Source organism: Eubalaena glacialis, chromosome 1 (assembly GCF_028564815.1).
Source record: "Eubalaena glacialis isolate mEubGla1 chromosome 1, mEubGla1.1.hap2.+ XY, whole genome shotgun sequence".
NCBI lineage: Eukaryota > Metazoa > Chordata > Mammalia > Artiodactyla > Balaenidae > Eubalaena > Eubalaena glacialis.
The window spans coordinates 105,948,100-105,966,062 of record NC_083716.1 but is presented as its reverse complement, the minus strand read 5'-3'; the positions used below and the strand labels follow the sequence as shown (position 1 = coordinate 105,966,062).

At 56.5% G+C, this 17,963-nt stretch overlaps 1 protein-coding gene across 2 annotated transcripts in view; it reads right to left on the bottom strand.

The window, feature by feature from the left end:
- RALB (RAS like proto-oncogene B) overlaps positions 1–3,281 on the bottom strand; it is a 40,323-nt gene extending 37,042 nt beyond the window's left edge. Inside the window, exon 1 of one of the 2 annotated variants that reach the window (XM_061198900.1) lies at positions 3,193–3,281. The gene's annotated coding sequence lies outside the window, so the exon portion shown is untranslated. Of the gene's footprint in view, positions 1–2,477; positions 2,511–3,192 lie in introns of those variants that run through there. The other variant, XM_061198909.1, reaches the window with a different exon arrangement.
- Between the last annotated feature and the right edge of the window lie 14,682 nt (positions 3,282–17,963).

The window sequence follows — 17,963 nt, the reverse complement described above, 5'->3', positions numbered from 1 at the left end:
ATCACTAATTATTAGAGAAACGCAAATCAAAGCTACAATGAGGTACCACCTCACACCAGTCAGAATGGCCATCATCAAAAAGCCTACAAATAATAAATGCTGGAGAGGGTGCAGAGAAAAGGGAACCCTCCTACACTGTTGGTGGGAATGTAAGTTGGTGCAGCCACTATGGAGAACCGTATGGAGGTTCCTTAAAAAACTGAAAATAGAGTTGCCATATGATCCTGCAATCCCACTCCTGGGCATATATCCGGAGAAAACGATAATTCAAAAAGATACTTGCACCTTATGTTCATAGCAGCACTATTTACTCCAGTAGCCAAGAAGCAACCTAAGTGTCCATCAATAGATGAATGGATAAAGGATGTGGTCCATATATACAATGCATATTACTCAGCCTTAAAAAAGAATGAAATAATGCCATTTGCAGCAACATGGATGGCCCTAGAGATTCTCATACTAAGTGAAGTTAGTCAGAGAGAGAAAGACAAATATCATATGATACCACTTATATGTGGAGTCTTTTTTAAAAATGATACAAATGAACTTATTTACAAGACAGAAACAGACCCAGAGACATGGAAAACAAATTTATGGTTACCAAACGGGATAGCAGGTGGGGGATGAGAGGCAGGGGGAGGTAAATTAGGGAGTTTGGGATTAACGTACACGCACTACTCTATACAAAACAGGTGAACAACAAGGACCTACTGTATAGCACAGGGAAGTCTACTCAATATCTTGTAATAACCTACAACGGAAAAGATTCTGAAAAACATACACACACACATATATATGTTTCACTTTGCTGTACACCTGAAACTAACACAACATTGTAAACCAACTATACTTCAATAACTAAAAAAAAAAAAAAAAAAAAAAATTCCTCTCTGTGATGCTGGACCACAGCCCCCGTCAGCCACAGGATCACAAGGGGGAAGAGCTCAGACAGGACCAGTCCGTACCCTCCATACCCACAGAGCTGGTCTGTTTTCCACTCTGAGTACAGAATGCAATAAGCTACGTGAGATATTCAACACTTTATTATAGGACAGGCTTTGTTTTGGGCGATTCTGCCCAACTGGAGGCAATGGGGGTGCTCTGAGCAGGTCTAAGGTGGGCCAGGCTAAGCGATGGGCTTCAGCAGGTTAAGCGTATTAAATGCATCTTTGACCTACGATATTTTCAACCTATGGTGGGTCTATCGGGACATAACCTCAGTAAGTCAAGGACAAGCTGGATTTGGAGCCAGTGACAAGTGGGACTCTTGCTGTCACCCTGAGACAAGTCACACTGGAAGCCTCAGAAGAGCTGCCAGGACCTCTCGGGGCTGTTCTCTAGGTTGTTACACTGTCTCCACATTTAGCTTTCGGAAAGAGGCTCCAATTATGTTTCTAGGTGGATAAGAATTTAGTAACTGAATGCAAAGACTTATTGTGGGATTGGGTGATGCAGCCCAAAGAATTATCTCAACCCTGTGGTCTAAACATTTCCAGAATCTCAAGCCATCTTCCACCAAGGCAAGAACCTTGAAGAATTAAGGCAAGAAATCAGAACTTTTCCACCTCTTCCACCTTCTACCAAGACCCACTGAGATCCCATTTGCGGCCCTATTCTTGTTTTCCTATCTTTATGTGTCCAGTCCCGTATTCCCAAAAGACATCTAATAAGTTATTCCCCCACTTTTTTCCACACGAAACCCTGGGAAAGGTTCTGCTCCTTGGGCATAGGGAAATCTTGCTGACACCTCGGGTCAGAATAGTCACTGTTTCCAATGGGAAATAACATGAATAGAAAAGGAAGGGAAGACCCAGATGGGGCAGGAGAAAGACGAGCTGTAGCAACTGAAGCCACACACGAGGGATGTGTGTCCCTGGCCTTATTCCCACCCCTAACCCTAACTCCCACCGCCACAAAGGACGCCTCCAGCGTTCCTTACTTCGTTGAACCCTAACAAGGAAGATAACGACTATCACCTTTTTACAGCTGTGGACTCTGCGGCACAGAGAAGTGCAAAGCTGTGCTCAAGACCACGCCACGAGTAAAGTTTCAGAACCTGGTCTTCGCACCTTGCCCTCCTGTCCTTCCCAATATCCAAGGCTACCTTTCCCGCTCACCCCTCATCTGAGAACGTCGACATTCCAATCATACTGTTCCAGGTTGACGGAACACTGCCTGAAATTGTTTCCAACTTTGACATCCGAGAATCTTGCTGCTCTTCTTAAAATATGGGTCATTTACCCGCCTGAAGGACACACCATCCCCTCTGACAATCACTGCCCACTATCCATCCTCAAAACCTAACCAAAAAAAATTAAAAATGAGGTTAGGAAACCGGGACAAAGCAGAACGTTCACTGTTCTACAAGGGACGAAACCAAGTCACAGATAACTCCAACGAGCCATCAGCCAAGTCTCTCCCAATGGCAATTCTAAACGAGTGCGCGGGACACAAGACCCTCTCTCCGGAAGACTCACCTGAAGGCAACATCAAAGTTCCAACGTTTCCAGAATTCACCCGAAAACGAGCACAGAACGGACGCTGCTCCCCCGAGCAGCCTGGGCGCAGCTGTCTCAGCACCAGCGTCTGGACCCACCACGGACACGACCTCCTAGACCTACCGGGGGCGAGACGAGGCGCACGGGCCGGTCCGGGTGCGCCCCGGGAGAAGCCGCCCCAGCGCCAGCCCCTCGCGGAAGGGAGCTGGGCGGTGGGGGCAACTTTGCGCTCAGCCCCAGGACGGCAGCAACCCCAACACGCAGCAGACCGCGCAACTTCCGAAGCGCGGTCCCCGGGCGTCCACGGCCAAGCTCCTGAGGCGCTAAGAAGTTTGCGCGACATTCACAGCCTCACCCTGACCACAGCGGCGACTAAGGCCCTGAGGAAGTGGACCCTCCTCGGCTGGAGGCCCGAAAGGCAGGAAGTGGCGGCAGAGGCCACTTGCGGGACAAGGGAAGGAGCGGCGGACTCGGGGGGCGGCTGGGGCGCCGCCCCCATCTCCTCCGCCCCAAGCGGGTCTGGGAGGACCCCCCCCCGGCCCGAGCGGGGCCGCCGCCCCCAGGTCGCCCTCCGGCCACAGCCCTGCGCGGAGCCGGAGCCAGGGGCCACCCGGCCCGGGGCGCGCCCCCACTTCCCCGCGCGCGCCCCACCCACCTCGCCCGCAGGGCCCCGCCGGGGCACGGACACCCTTACCTGCAACCCGTCCCGCGCCGCCTGGCAGTCCGCACCGGCCCCCGCCCTTAAACCCGCCCCGCCCGCTCCTACGCCTCCTCCGGCGGCCGGACCCCAGCCCTGCCCCGCCGATTTGTCATTGAGCCGCCGGCTCGCTTCCCCACCCCCCGAGCGCGCGCCCGGCGTCGCCTAGGCAACCCCGCCCCTCGAGAGCGCGCCCTGCCGTCCGCTCCCGCCCATCCCCCGGAGGCCTCGCCCATCGGGAGCCTACTAGCCAATCCGAAGCGGAGCTTCCCAGCTTTGGGCGGGGTGAGGAGGAAGCTTCGCCAATGAGAAGCCGCCTCTGGCGGGAGGGGCGGGCTCGGCACGCAGGCCACGCCCACCTCCACTTCCTCCTGTCGGCGGCTGACGCGCTGCACGTGACCACTGCTCCAGTGTAGGAATCCGAGCAGGTCTGGGGACTCTGGGCGTGGCGGGCAGGGGTGCTCCCGCTGTGGGCTTAGGTCAGGGCGAGGCCAGAGCCCTGGAAAGCAAAAGGGAAAGGCAGGCCTGATGTGGAGAAACCGAGGCAAATCACGATGCCTCCAGGCGGCTGTCTGGACGCCGGCCCGGGGCTCCCGAGGCGGGACCTCCGCCTGCCGCCACCACTCGCCAGGCTGATGACACCCCATTAGCAGTAATGGGGTTGCCAAGGCCTCGCAATGACTTGGCCCAGGTCACGTACGAGGGCCGGAATCCTCACCCCATTGGTAGCCTCGATGTCGGAAGTTCAGTGGGTAAGCTCGTGGCCGACGGGGTTTTCACCCATAAGGCTCGGGAACTTGTAATTTCGATCCAAATAGGGTTTGGGTTGATTTTCCTAACTGCCCCTTCTTAGAGCTGAGTCCTACCCTCATTCCACTTCGCCTCCGCAGGATTTATGGCCCCACTGATCCCTACACAAACCTCATGGCGCGTCCCTCACACACTGTATGGCAATCAGTTGTTTAAATGCCCGCCTCTATATCTCTAGGGATGAAAACTATCTCTTGTTCAATTTGATATCCACAGCAACAAGCACCGTGTAAATTAATCCTTTCCTTGTTGATAATTATACATCAGGGTGCTGCGTGTGGTATATGAGAGGCTTTGTGCCTTGATTACATTGCTATGTATAAGCAACTAACAGAATCAGGCCCTCTACCAAGAGCTGTATCAAAAAGCACAGAAGCTTTAACTTAGTCTTAAGCAACGGGCTTAACAAAAAACATGTCACCAGAATATCCTAGTGTTACTCTACTATCCTAAGTATTCTGTTTTACCCTTCTTGTACGCATTAAAGGCTTATATTGCCTGCTAATTATATGACAGAAACTCTGCCAGGTGCTATAAGAGAGAAGGTAGGAGGCTTCTCAAAAAAGGAGGCTCTCTGTGGACCTAGAGATGATCACACTAAGTGAAGTAACTCAGAGAGAAAGACAAATATCATATGATATCACTTCTGTGTGGAATCTAAAATACGATACAAATGAACTTATCTACGAAACAGACGCACAGCCAGGTGGAGAACAGACTTGTGGTTGCCAAGGGGGAGGGTGTGGGGGAGGGGTGGGCTGGGAGTTGGGGATTAGCAGATGCAAACTATTATATAGAGAATAGATACACAACAAGGTCCTACTGCAGAGCACGGGGAACTATATTCAATATCCTGTTAAACCACAATGGAAGAGAATATGAAAAAGAATGTGTATATATATATGTATATGTATAACTTGAATCACTGTTTGGCTGTACAGCAGAAATTAACACATTGTAAATCAACTATACTTCAATAAAATAAACTTTAAGGTAAAAAATTTCTTTTAAAAAGTCAGCTCTCTAGTATTTATAACCTAGAAGGGGAATCAGGTGCAAACTTTTTCCTATGGAGTAACAATGAAGTGCACAGGTTTAGAATCAGGAAGCACAGATTCACAGAACTAGCAGTGATTGGTTAGGAAGTTGCTTAGCCTCTGCGGGCCTCAGTGTCCCCAGCCATCCCATAGGAGCAGCACCTGTGCCCTGCAGGTGTGAAGATTTAAATGCAATTACCTGGAGAGCTCTCGGTAGGTACAGTGCTAGGAACTTGATGAGCGCTTAACAAATGTTAGCTTCAACCGTGATCGCCGCCAGAGGCCAAGATGTGCACTCAAGCCCCTCGTAACCACCTCGGGGACAGCATTTCATCCCGAGGCCCGTGGTGTCTGGGGTGTGCGCTCCTCTGTTGTGCAGCCAGTGCTGTGTGCAGCCCGGTGGCAATGACCTGCTGTGATGTTGTCGTTTGACCAGATGCACGTTTAGATAGCGGCGCGGCTCCCCGCAGCCCGGCCAGCTGAAATGGGCAGTTTAGGGAACAGGATCAGGGCTGTGGAGACGACCAGCGCTTCCTGTGCCCACACCCCTAGGGTCCGCAGCGGCCACAGGCGGTTTCCTTACCTTTCCTGGGTGCATAAGTGCCATTCCTGTGACTAGCAACAGAATGTCATGCAGGATGGATGCAGTGGGCTTTCTGAGAAATGCTGCCCTTACTCTCTTACCCCATTCCACCACCACCCCCCCCCGCCTCCCCTCCTTTAGCTCCCAGGACTCGGAGGGATTCCCCTGGGACTCGGCCAGTAGGAACATCTGCTCGGCTCCTGGACACGCCAGGCCCCAGCTGAGCGCGGTGGATTCGGAGAGGACCAGCAGGACCCTTTTGGAAGGGCTGTCTCACAGAGGGCACAGCCCAGGAACGTGTCCCGTGGGGGGTGAGCCCTGAGAGGTGACCAGCCACAGAGCCTCTGGGACTGCTCCTGTCTGGTCTCAGGGGACACCCCTGTGTGCTGAGCTTCTCCTAAGGGAACCCTGACTGCCTGCAGAGCCAAGGGCCTGAACAGCAGGGATACGAGATCCCCAGCAGGCCCCTGTAAGGTCACTGTCACCCACTGCAGCTGTAGAAAAAGCATTCTAGATGCTCCCTCTTTCAAAACTATCAACTGGGTCCAGAGCGCTGTCTGACAAGTATTTCCACTTCTCTTTCCAGGGCACTGGCGGGGCCTGAACTTCCCAGCTCCCTGTGCTTGAGTGAGGCGATGTGACTAGTTCTACCCAATGACCTGGAAGCGGAAGGGACACGTAGTCATTTGGAGGCAGGAGAGTGTCAGTGCGAGACCCTTCTCGGTGGCACAGCCGCTGGGAATGTTTGGGAGGGTGGCTGCGCCGTCGGCCCCGGCGCCTGCAGTGAGCCCAGCGCCTCTCACCCCCACCCCCGCCAACCTGAGATGGACACTGACCGTGGCTGAGACATAAACGTTCGTGGTTTGAAGGCGCTAAGATTCGGGAGTTGTTTGTTCCAGCTGCAAAGCTTCACCTCCTCTGACTGACGCCAGGCCCTAACGTGTACCAAGCTGGGGATGCGGTGGTGGACAACTCAGACGAGAGAACCAGTAGACGGACAAGCAACCGGAGAACTCCCGATGACCTCAGACTGGGTGGTCAAAAAAAGGTCTCTCTTCATATACACACTACCACGTGCAAAACAGAGAGCTAGTGGGAACCTGCGGTACAGCACAGGGCGCTCAGCTCCGTGCTCTGTGACGACCTAGATGGGTGGGATGGGCGGGGGGTGGGAGGGAGGTCCAAGAGGGAGGGGATATGTGTATACACATAGCTGATTCACTTCGTGTACAGCAGAAACCAACACAACATTGTAAAGCAACTATGCCCCAATTAAAAAAATTTTTTTTAAAAAGTCCTTCTCAGGAGGCGACATTTAAGCTAGGACCTGAAGGACGCAAAGGAATCAGTGTCAGGAAAGGTTGGGAGTGAGGGGAAGGAGAGAACCTTCCGAGCGGAGGAAGAAGCCGCAGAGAAAAGCTTGGTCCTCTCGACAGCAGACGGGAGGCGTGGACGGAGCGCCGTGGGCGGGGCGGGCGGGTGAGACCCCAGAGGGTGCAGAGGGAGGTGGGATCTGGATCACTGGGGGCTCCTAGGTTAGGGTGAGGAGATTGGAATGTATTCCAAGTGTGACAGGAAGCCACTGAGGAGGTTCAAGTCTGCAGGCTGACAGGCTTTGATTTAGGTTTTAGAAAGACCACTCTCGCTATCGTGTGGAGGTCGAGCTGTAAGGGGCGGGTGTGGGCGTGGAGCTTAGACTGTTCTGGGGGTCCAAGCAAAGTGGGGTCCGCAGGGCCAGAGGCTGGAAGGGAAATCTGCCCTCAGGAGGTTTGGGGAGATTTGCAGAAGGAGGGGAGCGAAAGCACTGAAGACTAAACAGAAGGTCCTCCTGCCAAATCCCAGAGGAAGCAGAGGCAAGGCTGGACGTCGGGACCCCCAGAGGTGCCCTGACTCCAGGGAGACGGGTGCTCAAAAGCCAGGCGGAACGGGGGAGGGTGTGGAGCAGAGAGCTGGCCAATTTCCTAGAACATCAGCCAGAACAGCCTTAGATGGTATTATTAGAAAGAGTCTGACAAGCTCCGACATCCCTGTGGGCATTTGATACTTGGTGACCGCCTCGATTAGAAAAAAGGGGGGCCACCGATCTATAGACGGAAAAAAGCCATTCTTTCCTACTGACGGCGGGGAGAATCTACTGTAAACAGCAAGACTAGATGGGGTGCACCTCCAGTGCTCCAGTCACCTTTCTGCTCTGTGTTTCCCCAGCCCTCACTGCCCTGCGCTTCCTGTTCTCAGGAACGGGTCTCACGGGCTCATTCACACACAGGAATAAATGACTAAAGACGGCTCAGTGCAGGAATTCCCTGGCAGTCCAGTGGTTAAGACTCTGCGCTTCCAATGCAGGGGACACAGGTTCGATCCCCGGTCGGGGTGCTAAGATCCCGCATGCCACACGGCGCGGCCAAAATGGAAAAAAAAGAAAAGACGGCTCTCCGGATACCCATTCCTTCCTGGGCATTTGCATCGTCCAAAACTAAAACCTGAAGTCTTAGGCCAGGGGATGTATTTAGGGGAGGACCAGAGATCTTTCGTTCACACAAGTAGCATGGAGTGACTTATCCCTCCCCGGGAAAAGGTTCCGACTCCTGAGTTCTCACTTGGAAGCCTCCTCCAAAGCCTGGGAAACAGCCCCAAGCCTCCCCTTCCTTGCAGCCTTTCGCTGGCAGCTACCAACAAAAGCCCCTGGTGCTTACTTATTCCTAAACGTGTTCAAAACCTTGCCTTTGGTGTTCAGTTTAGTTACTGTCACTGAAAAAGACTGTTTTATCAAGAGCTTCTCTCTCGCCGTTACCACCTTCCTATGTGGTCTCTACAGACCTAGCCAGGCAGCAGGAACTAACCAGACGGCATCCCAGCAACTGCTCTGCAGAAGCCCCGTAGGTAGGTGGAGGAGCTTTCCTCTTCCAAAAGAGGCGAACCCACTCGGGACGCACATTAGAAAACAATGATTCCTTGCTATTTTGAATTCTTGAATCAGCTGCACTTATCTTTCTGCCATCATAGCTTACCAAGAGTTGTCCCCCAGAAATGAGGGCAAGTCTGTCTTGTCATTAAGTAATGTCTTCATCATTATGGCTAAACCCACCACGTGCCAGCTCACCCTCTCCCCTTCCCACTCTGGGGACGCACACGCTCTGTGGTTCCACAGTAACCACCACCAAGATCCAGTGCTGACCTCCAGGTAACCAGAGCAAAAGTCCTGCAGGGTGACAGCGGCAAAGCCCTCGAGGGTGAGATAAAATGAGATCCGAGGGTCTGGATTCTGTGCTGAGCTCTCTCCAACATGAAATACTAGCCATGGTCTCCCAGGAAGCCAGCCCCCTCTAACAGCATGAAAACACTCCTCTCTCCCAGCCGAGCCGTGCTGCTGAGCTGCAGATGCATGAGACCCACGGAGCCTAGCTCTGGGCAGCTAGGTGGACATACAGACAGACACAAAGGACATGGGGACACAAAAACTTGAGCTAGGAGGAGGGATGAGGAAAAAAGTGATGCTGGCTGTGTAGGGGAGCGAACTTTGCCACCCCCAAATGTGTCTCTTTGGCTTGCACATTATTTTGAGCTAAAAACAATCAAGGCCCAAAAGACTTCGACCCTCCCCCTAACTAACCGCCTAAAGAATTTAGATGGAGGGCCTGTTCCGGGAAGAAGAACTATCACTGCAGAAAACCATAATATAATAACACGAGTGAGGGGTGGTCGACGGGGGAAATTAGCAAGGCCCGTGTGATCACAGAGAACCTCTGTGTCCCAATGTCCCTGCACAGCCCAGCAAACATCTGTTTATCAAACATTTGGTCACTTGCTTCTTCCATCCTCCTGTAAATTGCCTTCGTCCCCTTTGAAGGCCAACCCCACCCATTCTCCTCCTGGATGGTGCGTAAGCCTCACCTGCGTGACTTGTGCTGGGCCCATGTTCTTAGGGAGCCCCTGTATGTACCTAATTACAGTAGACTTCCCCTGCGAATCTGCCCTGCGTCTAGTTAATTCTTAGGCCAGCCAGGAGAACCCAGGAGGGGCCGGGAAAGTTCCTCCCCAGGAGCTGGGTGTGCTGCCGGCACTGGCCTCTGCTCTCTCCGGCCCCCGCGCAGCCCAGGCAGCTGCTCTTCCTCACTCTCTAGATGAGGCCCCTGGGCACAGAGGCCCAAGGCGGAGAGCCCGAGGTCAAGCCCGGCCGGAGCTTGGCCTTGAACTGGCTCTGCTCTTGGCCTAGGGCAGCCAGAGCATTCCTGGCAGCCTCCCAGCGCGGACCAGGCGCCCCAGGCCTCATTCGCTGCCTGCCTGGTGCTGGGAGAGGGGTGGGGCTGCACCTCCGCCCCTGCCCCGCCCCCCTCCAGCGGCTCGGTTGCCCCTCCCCCTCCAGCGGCTGCGTTGCCCCGCCCCCTTCCAGCGGCTGGGTTGCCCCGCCCCGCAGCCACTGTCACTCTGCCCCTCCCCCGCTCCGTGACTCTTCTCGTGAGCAGCCCTTTTTTTATACTGTGCTTTTCTTTTTTTATGGACAGCCCATCTCTTCCCTGCGTCCGCTCCAGAGAGCAGAGCAAGGCTAAGGGGTCAGAGGGCTGAGGAATGTGGGGTGGCCGGTGGGGGATAAGGGACCCCTGAGCCAGGGAACCCCTGCTTTGGAAGGAAAGGAAAACTACCATCAGTAAAGTCAGCCCCGCCCCCCAGCCCCTAGTCCCTCCTCCAGCAGCAAGACCACTAAAACATGAAAATGCACATCTCTGGGACGGGGGCTGGGGAACGATTCCCTCCCCGGAATCCATTTTTCTGTCGAGTTTTAATTCTTTACAACAGCCAAGAAGAAGCTGGGTAGACAGGAACAAGGTTAAAGCGGCAATGAGGTGAGCGTGGCCCCCAGGGCTGGGAAAGCTGCAGGTTCCCACGGAGGCCGGGTCCCCGCTGGGAAAGCCCCAGAAGGATGGGGTGGCAACCTCCTTCCACAGCCCTCGCAGGTGGCACATCCAGCGGGACACTCAGGGCCGGAAACCGCAGGAAGCGAGGCGGGCCCCAGGGGCTGCACAGCCCCACAGCATGATGGCAAGGGCCAGCCGGCCGGAGGCCTGCCCTCTGCTCCTCGGCCGCACCTGCCTGCCCACACCTCACACAGGTAGGAGACGAGGCCCAGACTCAGGAGAACGCAGGGGTGGGTTTGAGGCCACAGGGAGCCTCTCAGCTGAGACTGGGGTCCACCCTGTCCCCCAGCCTCACCTCGCCACGTCCCAGGCTGAGCAGTTTACAGTGGCTTCTCAGCATGTCTCATGTCGCACAGTCCAAGAGGGAGGTGTGATTTCCTATTCGCAGGTAGGTCAGTGAGGTTGAGAGGCAGACCAGGCCTCAAACCAGGTGTGCCTGACGAGTCCACACGCTTTATCCCAGTCCCATGGCTGCAAGGCTGTGTGACCTTGGACAAGTCACCTCCCCTCTCTGGACCTCGGTCTTCTCTGTCTCGTGAGAGTCTCAAGTCTCTGCCAGGCACCAGCTGTCAGGGAAGAGTGCTCCTCAGGTCCTGCGCTCTACGCCTCCCGATGGGCACCCGGACAGGGCGGAGGCCACGCCTTTGGCAGCGCCAGCTCAGCTCCCTGCTCTGGAGGCCCCTCAGACTCCTGCCCCACCCCGTGTTCCTGGTCCCATCTCATCACAGCCTAAGCCCTCTCCAGGAGTTTCCCTGGAGGAGTGGCTGCCGTCTACAGGGCGAGGCTAGGGACTTCCCTGGTGGTCCAGCGGTTAAGGCTCCGTGCTCCCAACGCAGGGGGCCTGGGTTCGATCCCTGGTCAGGGAACTAGATCCCGCATGCTGCAACTAAGACCCGGCGCAGCTAAATAAATAAATATTTTAAAATAAAGGGCGAGGCTAGAGAATCTCTCCCCAGATGACCTATTGCTGAAACACGGGAGACTGGGTCCTTTTGTTCATATCTGATGACTGTCATCAGCCACTCACATTTAAATATTAATTCCTTTAATCCCTCCTACAGCTGAGATGTTATGCAAAGTGCCTGCTACAGTGTTTGACCCATAATAAGCCTCAATACTTGTTAATTAACGGACGGATGGACTGATGGATGGGTGGGCGGGCGGATGGATGGATGGATGAATGGATGGGTGGATGCGTGCATGGGTGGGTGGGTGGATGGACGCATGCATGGGTGGGTGGGTGGGTGGGTGGATGCATGGATGGATGCATGCGTGCATGGGTGGGTGGGTGGATGGATGGATGGATGAATGGATGGGTGGATGCATGCATGGGTGGGTGGGTGGATGGACGCATGCATGCATGGGTGGGTGGGTGGATGGATGCATGCATGGGTGGGTGGGTGGATGCATGCATGGGTGGGTGGGTGGGTGGATGCATGCATGGGTGGGTGGATGGATGAATGGGTGGATGCATGCGTGCATGGGTGGGTGGGTGGATGGACGCATGCGTGCATGGGTGGATGGACGCATGCGTGCATGGGTGGGTGGGTGGATGGATGCATGCATGCATGGGTGGGTGGATGCATGCATGCATGGCTGGCTGGGTGGGTGGATGCATGCATGGGTGGGTGGGTGGATGCATGCATGGGTGGGTGGGTGGGTGGATGGATGGGTGGATGCATGCGTGCATGGGTGGGTGGGTGGGTGGATGCATGCGTGCATGGGTGGGTGGGTGGATGGACGCATGCGTGCATGGGTGGGTGGGTGGATGGATGAGGGAATGGTTGGAAGAATAGGATTAGGAGGCTCCAGGACAAGGCAGTGGCATTCCCTGAACTGGAGACGCGTGGTGAGGCCGATGTGAGGTGGTAGACACACAGGAGAAGGTACGCGGTGGCCAGAGGGCTGTGTCTGGAGGTACTGGTACAGCAGGAGGCGGGGAAGGCACATGCAGGGACCAGCGTGCCAGGTCGGGAGCACAGGCCCCCAACGTGCTGACAGCACCAGTCTCCCACTGCAGGCTCTGTGTGGCACACAGAGCAGGTCAAGCACACGGCACATCTTACTCACGCCTGGTGATTAGGGCCCCTGCTGTCAGCCTGGTCAACTCACACTGGGTAGCGGCTTGACCCAAGGCCACTGCGTATGTCTCAGCAGAGCTGTGACAGGCTGGGCCCTGGCCTTGATGACCAATGCCGGCAGGTCCCTGACCTGGAACACCCAGAGCACCTCCCTCAGTGGACAAAGGCCAAGACTACTAAGGTGGCCACATCGACTACAGCTGCAACACTGCGGGCATATTTATACTACAGATTATTCATTGATGACCTGAAATTCAGATTCAGTTGGGCCTCTTGTATTTTTATTTGCAAAATCTGACAACCCTGCCCAAGCCCAGGGATCTCTGGGTGGGCAAATATCAGTGGCCCACATCCACCAACGTTGTCAAAGCCCCAGCTGCAGGGCTTGGCCAGAAGGGAGGCCAGAGTGGCCGGCCCAGACAGAGGGACCCCCCCCCAAGGCATGAGAGCGTCCCCCCAGCAACGACAGCGGGGCTCAAATGAGATGGTGTGTGGCAGCCCTACCCCTGGTGGGGAGATGGGGGAGGAGGTGCCCCTCCAGGCCTTATCCAATCCCACCCCCTCCTCTAAGAAGCCTCCCCATGACTCAGGCCTCTCTGATCTGTGCACACATTTTCACCACCAAGTACACGTTCTCTTCTGCTGTCCTGGGGGGTATGAGGAGCCCCAGCAGACCAAGTGCCGGACGCTACAACCCAGCATGACACAGTGGAGCAGCTCCCACACGGAACACAAAGATGACTTAAATCCCGGCCTGCCATAGCCTGGCCGAGGGCCCTCGGGCAAGCTGTGTCATGGCTCTGGCCTCAGTTTTCTAAGTATTTTTATTCATTTACTTATTTGGCCGCGCCGTGCGGCACGTGGGGTCTTAGCTCCCCAACCAGGGATGGAACCCGCGCCCCCTGCAGTGGAAGCGCGGAGTCTCGACCGCTGGACCGACGGGGAGGTCGTGATCCTCAGTGTTCTTGCCTGCAGGAGAAAGTCAGCTCACACAGGATGCTGGGGATTAAATAATGCGACGCCAACCTGGCCTGCACGGGCCCTTTGGTTCACATCCGTTTCCTTGACTTTGCTTTGCTTTGAATTCATTTATTACTATTTTTTAAACTGTGGTAAAATACACAACATAAAATTCACCATCTCAACCATTTTCAAGTGCCCGGTTCAGTGGCAGTGAGCACATTCACGTCGCTGTGCAGCCATCACCACCCGCCATCTCTGAACTCTTCTCATCTTGCAAAACTGAAACTCTGTCCCCATTAAACAGTAACTCCCCAGGCCCCCTCCCTGCCCGCCCCTGGCAACCACCCTTCTGCTTTCTGCCCCTAAGGATCTGACTACTCCAGGGGCCTTGTATAAATGGAATCATACAGTATCTGTCTTTTTGTGACTGGCTTGTTTCACGTCACTTAACGTCCTGAAGGTTCATCCATAGAGCATGTGTCATATATATGTATACACATAACATTTTGGTCATCCATTCACCCATCAGTGGACACTTGGGGGTGCTTTCACTTTTTGGCTCTTGTGGATAATGCCGCTATGGACGTGGGCATGCAAATATCTCTTTGAGATCCTGCTTTCAAATCTTGAGGGTATATACCCAGAAGTGGAATTGCAATCATATAGTAATTCTATTCTTAACTTCTCGAGGGCCCTCCACACTGTTTTCCGCAGTGGCTGCACCATTTTACATTCCCACCAACAGTGGGCAAGGGTTCCAATCTCTTCACATCCACATCCACACTTAGTTTCTGCTTCCTCATAGCAGCCACCCTAAGGGCTGTGAGGTGGCCGTCCCCCTGTTTCTGGACCCCGCTCCCCGCAGGCAAATCATGGGTATCAGACCCGCGATTCTGTCCCGAGCTTCCTCCCCTGGTCCTCTGGGTCTCGGGGAGGCAAACGGGCTGTTTCTCTCCCTGCGGGGGACCCTGAGCGTGTGGCCCCCGGGGATTATTTACAGCTGGGGCCACCTCAGTCCACCCTCTCGGGAAGGCTCAGGATAGGCCCTCTGGGGGTGGGGTCAGAGGGCAGGCAGGGGGCGCGGCCCCCCCCCCGCCAGCCCCACAGGGCCAAGGACGAACCGCCCGGTGACTGTCGGGGTCGGGGTCCCACGGCTGCGCTGCCCGGCCAGCTTCCAGCACTGACTCTGCTCCTGTTCCTGGTCCCCAGGAGAGGCCGTCCCTCTCCCCCTGGAGCTGGGCTCCCACTGCCCCACCCAGAGGCAGCCTCGGTGGCGGCCGGAAACCCCACCGTGAGGACACCGTCTCCCAAAGTCCCCAGCACTCGCACTTGATGCCTGGAAGCCGCCCCTCACCGACCCAGCGGCACACACAGCAGAAGGCACCACCACGAGGCTGGCATGTGGACATGGGAAGCGCTGACGGAGGGAAGGCCTGGGATGATCCAGAACGAGGCTGGGGAGGGCAGGCCTGTGTGTATCCCGCTGTTTCTCCCACCAAGGGGGACGCCCCATCACCACCTGCTGTGTGACCCCGGGCAAGCCCCCTCACCTCTCTGAGCTTCTCCTCCCACGTGAGAAGGCTAACACCTGAATCCCAGGGGCGCCGTGCAGCCCAGCAGGACAACCTGGGTCCCACTCGCTGCACCCACCTGCAGGCCATGATTTCATGCAGAAACTCCCCTCCTCCCACCCCCGTCCCCAGCTGCCAAAATCCCACCTACATGCAGACCCTCTGGAGAGGAAACAAAGCACTGGACTAAAAGGATAACAGCCTTCCTTTTCCGACTGGGGCTGGCTGGATCTGAAGGGAAAAAACAAGCCCCTCTGCAGCTCCACCTCCACTCCATCCTTTCTTTGTGTTTGGGCTTCTAAGGAAACAATGAGTCCAAGGGCAGTTTCCGTCCAGGGTCCCCTCCTCCCTCCAGAAATTCCCCAGTGGTTGCCAAGCTCAGTGATAAGACAAGTGAACCATTTCAGAAGGGGGCCAGCACATTTCAGAACGTGGAACAGAGGCACGGTGTCTCCTGTGGTCCCTCCCGCCCCGAACCTTTACAGTCACAGGTCACCTGGGCCACACGCCCATCAGCATGTGACCTCCTGGAATGCGCTGAGACGCGGACAGATAACCTGACGGGGTAGAGTCGGTCACCTCCTCCACGGCTTGTCGCTCCTGCCCCCGCCCTCAAATCCTGGCATCTAAACTATGGGGGGGGGGGGTGACATCACTGGGCGCCCACTGAACACCCGGAGATGCCGGCACTCGATAAGCATTCATCGCACGACGATGTGGCGACCACACGCTAGTGGCGCCCTCGTGGGGCACAGGGAGGGGGGCCGGGGAAGGCGAGGCCGGCGGTGCCCCCTCCCCTCGGCCCCACGTGGCTGGTGCTCAAAGCTCTGCTCACTGGAAGCTGAGGGAGCAGCGGAGGGAAACGGAGCGGAAGAGCAAAGTCCAGAAAGGAGCCGGCGCCCGGCAGACAGACGGACGGACAGACAGGGTGTCGGCGTAGAACTGGAGTCCAACCCGGGGAAGTGGGAGGGCACCAGGGAAGGAAGGCTGGGGTCCTGAGGAAGGACCCTCCGTCTTCCTTACCCACGCCGCGCGCAAGACATCTCCACGGAGCGTATCCACATTCTCCGCCTCTTCTTCCAGGATGGGTGGCAGGGAGGCCTGGGCCAGGGTCTCCGCCGAAGCCTCCCCGGGGGCGCCCCCCACCCCCCGGCCCCTCCACACACAATTCAAGACCTGGCCTTGACCTCGTGACCCCTTCCGTGACCTCCCTGCCTCCCAGCCAGGCCCAGGCCGGCAGCCTCCCCCGAGGAACGCCCTGCGGCTCCCCCAGTCTTCGCGCCCCTCCCCCGGAGCTCCCCGCTGTCTACGCCTCCGTCAAACTCCACCCCCCAGCTGCCTTCCAGGAAAGGACTGAAGCAGGTCATGGCAGACAATCTTCACGACAAATCCCCGACGTGGTACTGTCCCATCCATCTTGCAGGGAAGGAACCGAGGCCCTGGAGGAAGAGAGGATTCCAGACGACTGCAGGGCAAAGAGTCGGCACGGCAGAGTGAGGCAGGCGGCCAGATGCGTCCCAGGACTCGGGGCTGTGGAGAACCGGGCTAGCAGAAAAGAAGAGGGTTCTGGCAACACGAAGGAGAGTGAGAGAGAAGGACAAGGGCCGGGGCTGAGAGAAACAAAGGCCCGGGGCGGGGGGCGCCCCGGAGGGGCGGCAAGGCTGAGAGGGGCCGTTTCGCAGAGGAAGCGGGAGGCATGCGGCGGAGTCCAGCAGCGCAGGAGGCCTGGGGTGGCGGGAAGGAGCCTGCGAGCCGTGGAGCCCTCGCTGACACCCCGACGTGGAAAGCCCTGTCCGGGAGGCTGCGGGGCCAGTGGGAGAGACCCCAGAATCTCAGCCTGCAGAGATGACTGTGGAGCAAAGCCACCGTCACCGCCCTTCCCCGACCCACCTCTGCCCCTCCAGGGGGCCCAGGCTCGGGACCCCTTGACTCAGCTTCCCTCAGCCTCTGCCCTGGGCTGTGACTGGGGTCAGGGTTCCTTCGAGGTGTGTGTGGGGGGCGCCCACCTGCACCCGGGCACGTGCCAGGGCAACGGCGGGGCCCGGCGGCCTCTTTCTCTGAGACCCGCCTGAGGTAGGAGATGGATGGGCCCCTGGGCCGGACACCGGGGGTTTGTCACAGGGAGCAACGCTGAAGCTCGGGTCTCACCCACGCGCTCCAAGGACAAAGCTGGTGGCAGAAGCTGAGCTCCGCTGAAGTAGAGAGATGAGGCGCCCGCTCCTGAGGTCAAGGAAAACGTCCTGCCTGCACGCGCGCACGAAGGCCCCTTGGGGGTCAAGAGGGAGGGGCCCGGGGCCCCACCCCGTAATAAGTGTGGACATGCACCCACAGGCCTCTGCGCCGGGATCCCTCGCAGCAAAAAGTCGCGCACGCAGGAGGGGAGGGTCCTGGGACCAGTCAGGTGTGAGAAAAGAAATGAGATAACTGGCCAAAGGTAAACAAAGGCCAGAAGGCCTGTCCTACAGAAGGGACTTAAATCGCCCCCTCCCTGAACTCCTCCGCAGCAGAGAGGACGCCCACACCTTTCTCTCTGGGTGTGTATTTCCGCCCTGCTTCTGCCCCAAGTTAATAAACTGCTTCTCTGCGTGGTACTCTCCCATAGCTGAGCTGTGTCTCTAATAAGAAACTTTGTACCTGTTTCTGCAGATTTTGCCTCCTTGAAACACTCTTGCTTTCGAACGGGGGAAAGAGCCAGGGCCATGGTGCTCCGAGCCTCCGGCCCCGGGCGGACTCGGCTAGGATTCCTGGTTTTCATCCCAGCCGCCCAGCTCCAACTCCTGCGCCGGGAGCTCAGATCTCGCTTCAGGACC